Below are 8,196 nucleotides of genomic sequence, written 5' to 3' on the forward strand. Positions count from 1 at the left end.
CGTTTACCACATAGAACATAATTGTTCTCGCGATAATCGCGATTTTTCTTGAGTACCGACTAGCCTGCGCGACGTACTCTCGTGTACTCGATAAGTACATACTTCGTAAGTCATCCTCACGACTCGTCTCCGACACTCATTTCCAGTCACTGTCAATCTCGTCATGCATCGGGTTCCAGGGTGACCCCCTCGGATCAGTGCGTCTTCTGACCTCGACGGGGCGGTCCGCTGCCTAAGTCGTACGCGACTGGGGCTCGGGCACATGCTGGCTGACGGACTAGTACCATCTACGGTTAGACCACAGGGATGATTAAGTTCTACCCCGTGTGGCTGGGATGCGAAGTGTCTGTCTTGGCCGGCAACCGCCCAGCAGGGCCCTCGCGTTGACACTAGAAGTTTCATTGGTTCAGGGACTATCCTTGGTCCACGTGTAAGTCTTGGCGAGTGCGACAGTGACTGGAATTGAGCTAGGCCCGATCGGGAGGGTGCCGAGGTATGAAGTTATCTCTGTACACGGGAGTACATCGCCTAGGCTAGTCGGTCTTTCGAATAATCGCGAACTCGTTCGGGCGCGTCGCGATTTTCTATTAGCTTGCGTGTTTGATATTTCATTCCCTATTTTTATGGGAACTTGAAAATATCTTAGCGTTGCGACAGTAGAGTTTCAGTATACCGAACCGAAACCCCTTTTGTAAGACACGAAATATAATAAAGTGTCAGTAGAGTCATTTTAACTTAATTCGCTCCAAGTTAGATTAGGGTATCTTTGATACAGATAGCGCCAGCAGGCAGCGCCATTAGGGCGCATGTCGGGTCTCGATGCGTAGCCACCTCCACGTGGTGAGACCTGGTAATTGGAATCGTTTTTCAAAGATTGTTCTTGGGAAAACGGTTCCAAGCTGAGAGCTACGCATGCAGTGCTGTGTGAATTAAGTTAATTAAGAATTAAATTAAAATAGTTGTAAACGTTAGCCCTCATTTTTAGTGCATGAAACATAATCGATATTACACGTATTCTATAATATCAATTTCTTTTTGCCAAAAGAGGCTTCAAAAAACGATTACTTTTTCAGAATTATAAAATTATCTTTAATTCATTCGAAAAATGCAAAGGGAATGTTGAATAAACAGTTGTACATGTATACTCATCAAGCATGAAATCGAATTTTCCACGTGAAAATTTATCTCGTTCCCGTCTGGTAATCCGATGTTTATTATCATTAGCATCAACAAAATGCATATTTCAGCAAAAGTAAAATCTTTCGCTTAATCTTTTGAAATTTTAAATTCAATTACGTAATTAACGAGCCAGAAAATCTAAAAATACCAGGTTTCTGACTAACATAACATTTTTTTACCATATTTATTCGCTAGTTTGAATTCCCCACTTTGTTTTCTGTGATTCTGCCTTTAAATTCGTAATTAGCGACGTCGAAAACAGAAAAATGCAAAATTATATTATAAATTATGTATATTTCTGCACCATTTTGGATTTGCCATTTTGTTTCTTATAATTTTTACTTTCAATTCATAATCAGAGGTTTAAAAAATAAATAGATACAAAATTTTGGCCGAAACAAAATATTTTTTTACACATCTGTCTGCCATTTTGGTTCTGCTATACTATTTTGCTTTCTTTCGTTTTACTTTTAACTTCGAATTTGTCAGAAAATTCAAAGATACCAATTTTGGTATAAAGGAAAAGATGCGTTCCTCTTTTGGCGAGGTTTTCGGGAAAATTCCCAACCGTGCAACGTTGCCACGTCCATCACGAGGGGCAGCAGTCATTGGCTCCTCTGTGGATACGCCAATGTATCGATTACGTTCTACGGGTGTATGCGTGCATAGACATTAACCGATGATATTTATTATTCCATCCGTTCGATACGACGACAACAATCCAACGAAAGTTATTTCCCTTGCTATTTACCCGTTTTGTTCCTCTCAAGTGTGACGTAAACTCGTTTATCATTTCTCTGACAAGCTAATCGGAAGGGAATTGACCAGCGTACGCCAATTTTTATACTTCTCGAGGAGTGTCTACCATTTTTGCTTATTTTTGTTCATGCGGTTTCCCAAACTCCGACACATAACGACGGTAGTAGGTTTGAGAATCAGTGAACGACCAATGGAATCGTACAAAATTGAGTTCGAATATTTCACACAAATATTAAATTATACAATCATTGTTCCAATTGAAGCCAAAGTGTTACAAAATTTATTTTGCTTCTTGAATTTTTTAAGAATTTAGTATTGCAACAATTGATTCGTGTTTAATCTTTATATTTAAAATAAATATGCATTTCTTGTTTTATGGAATTAACCAATTTGACAAATGTTCGTGTAATTTACATGCGTTATATATTATTGTATATAATTTATAGTTTGAATAAATATGTTGGTTTGCTTTTTGCTGTTCTTATTTTTAACAATTTTAAATTTAAATGGAGCAGACTGCAACTTATTTGGGGAATTTTTGAGTCTTGAATTTGAAATTTCGAAGGACTCTGAAGCTCTCGAAACTTTAAAAACTTGAAATGTGAGTTTGAAACTTGTTTTAAAAATTGATGCCTCGGAAACGTCTCTGAATAAATTATTCCTGTCGATAGTTGAATAAAACACAAGCGAAGATATAATAATTTACAACAATGTTTAATCTACTTCACTTATCGATAAATACATAAACTATTTATTTAGAGTATCAGACGTACTCAGAAGTCTTTCAAGACACAATTTCACAGTGAAACTTTTTAAAGTTATACTTGGAAATGAAAACCTTGAAAATGATTGAAATTCGAAATTTTCTTAGTTCTCTATTGCATTCTCAATTTTAATTTCGAAATTTATCATCATATTTTAATATTCATAATTACAATTTAAATATCTTTTTATTCGATTAATCTTTTATTTCAAGTTTGCCTCGTGTGTTTTGTTATTTTAAATTATGTGATTCTTTCATTTAAAAATACATTATGATGGTATGAAAGAAAGAATAGAACTGTATTTACAGAAATAGGGTAGGATGTATCTGATCTCATAATTGATCCTAAAGACCAATTGCTTGGTCAAAGCAATTGAGAAGTGAGTCCCGCCTATCATTTAGGTCAGTGTGTCATTTACACGATGGTTGCTACATTCGCTGTTAATATGTATTGTCTTTCTCATTTTTCCTTTTCTGTGTAATAAACATGTTATTAGTAACAATTGAGTATATCCTGCCTTTCCAAAGCTCGCTGTCTGAATTTAATATAGCCAAAGTACAAAATTTTAAATGTAAGTACAATGTTCAACACATTGATAAAAATAAAATTAATTTAGCAGCTGCAAACTGGGAAATTGATCGCAATATTACATAACTATTAGGGAAATAGCTCTAAGCATTCCATTAATTGCAAATAAACTGTAAATTACAAACTTAACTGAATTACCTTAAAATTATTGCACATATTCCATAAATGTGAATTTTGTAAATATTATAGTTACATAACTGCCAATCAATGTAATAAAAAATATTATATAATTAATATAAAAATACATCACAAATTTCATAGACACTGATACTATATTTTCTAATAAATAAATAAATTTTATTTATTATATATGACACATTATACACAATCCAAAAACAGAAAATTATAAATAATAAATATTGTTGATATTATTAATTCAATTTTCTATTACAATTTAACAAATGGTTTGAAAGAATATAATTTTGATATACAAGAAATTTTTAACTTTTATATTCATATAATGATTATCTTAGGACAGACAGCATACAGAGCCAAAACTGTCATGCATTTAGCAAATTGTTTTATCTTTAAAAATTTTGGTCGAGGTTGTCTAAGAATTTTACTGTTTCCAGGTCAACGGGCTTATGAGACTACCATAAATCGCCCACATAGTTTCGCGTATGATTGCTGCAGATTCGGAAGTATTGAATCGTTTTTCCTTCTTCCCTTCTATCTTCCCTTCGCTCGCTGTTCATAGATCAAAGGTTGGCCAATCAACCTACTAAAAATATCTAGTACCCAATGTCCCGTGATAGTATTCCAAAAATTCCCTTTACATCTGGAGTCACCATATATTTTCCATTCCCGATAAGAAACCGATTTTTACAACCGGCACCAAAGATACAAGAGAGTTTTGAAAGATTTAACAAGTTCACTTGCACCCTCTAACTCTCTTCACGTTTATTCTATTCATAATTCTTCGTTCATGTATTAGAGTAAATGTACAATGAAATTTGGAAAATTATTATTAAAGAAATTTAATTAAATTTAATATCATATTATTCTACTAAATTAAATAAATAAATTTATTTTACTGATAATATTTGGTGATAAAAATAAGAATAGAGTATGTGAACTCAAGTTGATGTCAAACATGTAGTATAAATAATATTATAATGTTATTAATATTGATAGTATTAATACTAATGTGAACCAATTGCTAGAATTAATTTATTATTATAAATAATAATAGTATTAATTTATTAATATACCGCAATAATTCTCTCCTTTCTCTATTATTTACTGTCGTTTGTCTTTCAATTAGATTATTTCAAAAAATGTGACTATCGAATGTATATACTTAGATTACCAGATGGTTAATGACTATAGTCGCCCCAGTGCACGAAAATGATTTTTGCCGAACGACTATAGTCACCTATAGTAATATACCTATAGCAATATACCTATATCTACAGTATAGTTTTATTACTTTATTACCGTCATAGTTATTACCTTCCGGTCGTATAATAAGCGTAAATTGGTTATACTTTGACGGTTAGTCATAGAAAATGCATTTTCTGCGTCTACATTAGCTTAAACGTACAGTTCTAATCAGGAACCAAGACTGAAAGTTATATCCTTGGTATAGGTAATGGCAATTTTATTGTTCCTGCTAATAATCTACAGGGTTGGCAGACGGTAACAGCATAGGTGTGGCCCAGAGTTAGGTAGTAGTTACTTAACTATTTTCTCTGATTGCCAGTAAGACTATTATCCTTCGAATTAAGTTATTTACACTTTTGACGAAGCTGTTTGCATATTAGCTTCTTCAAATCAAAAATTGATTAACATTGAAACTACCTGTAATACACACGTACCTCAATATAATACACGGAGATAATTAAATGTTATCAAAGAGTTAATTAACGTTGTATGATGATGGTAAATAGATATAATTACGTTTCTATCTGAATAAATGCAAAAATTGCATATGCAATTGTCTTGACAAAATAATCTGTGCGATAAATAATGTTTTAAAACCTTAAATTAATAAATAAATTATTATTTACTGACAATATTTCATAAGTCTGCTATTAAAAATTTATTGTTTCACAGATTTGATTTCAGCAAAAATTCAAAACCAATTTTCTATCAAAATATATTTCATTGAATCTCATTCTTAATATGGCGAGTATTAAAACTAAATTAAGATAACGTAAAGGTGATGGAAACAGCTCAGAAACGTCATTGTTTCAAGAATTTGTACAGGCGGTTAAATATTATTTTGGGGTATAAGTATACAGTGGACAAAAATTCAAAAACAATTTTCTATCAAAATATATTTCATTGAATCTCATTTTTAATATGACGAATATTAAAACTAAATTAAGATAACGTAAAGATAATGGAAACAGGTCAGAAACGCCATTATTTCAAAAATAATTTGCACAGGTTTGTTAAATATTATTTTTGGGTATAAATATTGAGTAAGAATACCAAAATCATAATTAATTTCAAGTATGGAAAATTAGTAAAATTTGCGTACAGTCATTGAAATATAATTTGATCAAAATCAGGCATACAAATTATTGGAGATATGGGCCGTGGTGGCGCTAGTGAGTTAAATGGAAAATCGTTTTAAGGCTACCTTAAGACGCTTACTCGGGAAAGGTGTATAAACTTTTACTATACCAACATATAGATCTTTTACTATACTAATGTACTGTTACACTACTGTATGAACTTTTATTACTAACATAAGTAAAGCTTTCAACCGTTCTTATTAAAAACTTAGTAACATTAAGTAATAAAAATAAAGCTACTTTCGCCACACTATCTTCATAAGTCTCCCCATATCGTTTATGATCCCTACACCATCCTTGCAAAATTCTCCAACTCGCTGTTAAACTACGCCATTCTAGGCTCATAATACCTGCCTAGATATCTACACCTATTATCTGTACACGTTGAAGACGTATCACTTCCTTCGGAGTAACCAACCTACCAAGATGAAAATGTAATTACTCCATCAGGGGCTCAAGTATCCGATACGTATACTTTGAACATGCAATGTTGCTGAGCTTAATACCGGATTTCGTGTGATTCTATTAACCAAGATTCGCGAAACATTTCGCCAAAGAACACTTCATTTCGTGAACAATAATTACTTTCCACATGGACCGTACGCGATAGAATGGCTTGTTCAAATAGATTATTCAAATATCAGGGACAGCTTAATTTGGATGACCGACATTTAATTTAGCACACATACTCGATCGCTTGGACCAGGCTCCCTGAATTAAAGTACACAATTCTAGCACTGAATCCACCTATTATTACTATTAAATGTACATTCCTCGTGTCCATTTATTGGCTTTCTCATAAAGAAAATATTATACGATATTTCATCGTTTCTGACTTTTTCTGTTTCATTTGTGTAATTTCTTAATTGAATCAATTTGGAGATTGATTAATACGTTATTGATACTAGGTGTTAGAGGGCAGTTTGAGGGTGGTTACAGGGTAAGGTAAAATTGTAAAGATGTTAAATTTCAAGACACACAGTAATTGGAATACGAGAGATTATTGCATTCAAAAGTTATAAGTATGTTTACAAATGAGCACGAGTTAAGAAATATTCGAGCGAATAATTGATAGTTTAAACGGATGTTGTCATAATAAATAGCAAAAATATGAAATGAATATAGAGCAGAGATAGGAATATTGTAACATTATATAGTGAACAAATAAACAGATATTATATCTAAAATAAATATCATATTTATAAACTGCAGTTTTTAAAATAATATAAATGCAATTATATTTATTTTATAACAAATGGAAATACGAATATTGTTTCGAAAGCATGCACTTAACTATATTTGACGAATAAATATTTTATTATTACCAAATAAAAACGTCATCGCATGGTTATGATTTTAGTAAGTATTTAAAGAGAGTTTCGTGCATATTAAAAATTCAGTATATACTTAGTTATTTAATATAACTTTAAACTCAAAACAAATTATTCTAAATGAATTTAAAATCAACGTTTTCAAACATAAAATTTAAATTTGTTATTAACGTACCTTCTAAATAATTTATAGACAAGAAATATAATTTTATCTTAATTACTAAATTCAAAATTTGTTTAAATTATTATACACATATAAATTCATGTATAAAATTTATAATAGCAAATTATTATTTTATAAAATAAGAATGATGAATAGAATTAAGCAGAAAATTTTTGAATTTTAGAATGAAAATGTTATAAAAGGATATTTTTAATAAATGCAAAAGACATATATAAAAAAATTGCAACACGAAAGAGCCCATTTACCTAAACTGATGTTTCGTATAAAACTGAATAAATATAACGGTAGTTATGCGATAAAATATAATTTTCCTGGTCAAAACGCTAAATCTATATGTTTATTTCGAAACGTCAATACCAAAGGGACATAAACGAGCCTGACGTTATTTATACGAATACCATCAAAACATTTTAACAGAAATTATTAGTGGTTATGTTACAAATGCAAATTCGTTTCTTTCGAAAAATATTTATCATACGTTTCTACTATTTACATTACAAACTTTATTCCTATTAAATAAATAATAGAAGCATAAAGTATCTACATTATCCATATAATTCCAGTTATTAAAAATCCCTCAAATTCTTCACACTGTTTAGTAATTCAATAGCGTTCAAATTTCAATAATTTCATAAAATTACTAATAGAATTGCAAGTTACATGTTACCGGTAATAATAAATTTTCTTGCATAACAGTAACAAGTCTGGAAATTAAATTGGTTTAGTATTATTGAGATTACGGATTTATAATTGTAAAATACTTCTGGTATATGTATATATATTCTCTTTTAAATTCTTTTATTACTCAAGAAAGGCATATCTATTTTCGAGTGCCCCTCTAGAGTGACTAACCAACTAATGAAAGAGTG

General features: G+C 31.0%; 1 protein-coding gene across 3 annotated transcripts in view; it reads right to left on the reverse strand.

Moving 5' to 3' along the window:
* Window positions 1–8,196, reverse strand: part of kuz (zinc-dependent metalloprotease kuz) — a 78,124-nt gene that overhangs the window by 69,556 nt on the left and 372 nt on the right. The window lies entirely within an intron of this gene.

Source organism: Eufriesea mexicana, unplaced genomic scaffold, assembly GCF_001483705.2.
Source record: "Eufriesea mexicana isolate 0111107269 unplaced genomic scaffold, ASM148370v2 scaffold53, whole genome shotgun sequence".
NCBI classification, from domain to species: Eukaryota; Metazoa; Arthropoda; class Insecta; order Hymenoptera; family Apidae; genus Eufriesea; species Eufriesea mexicana.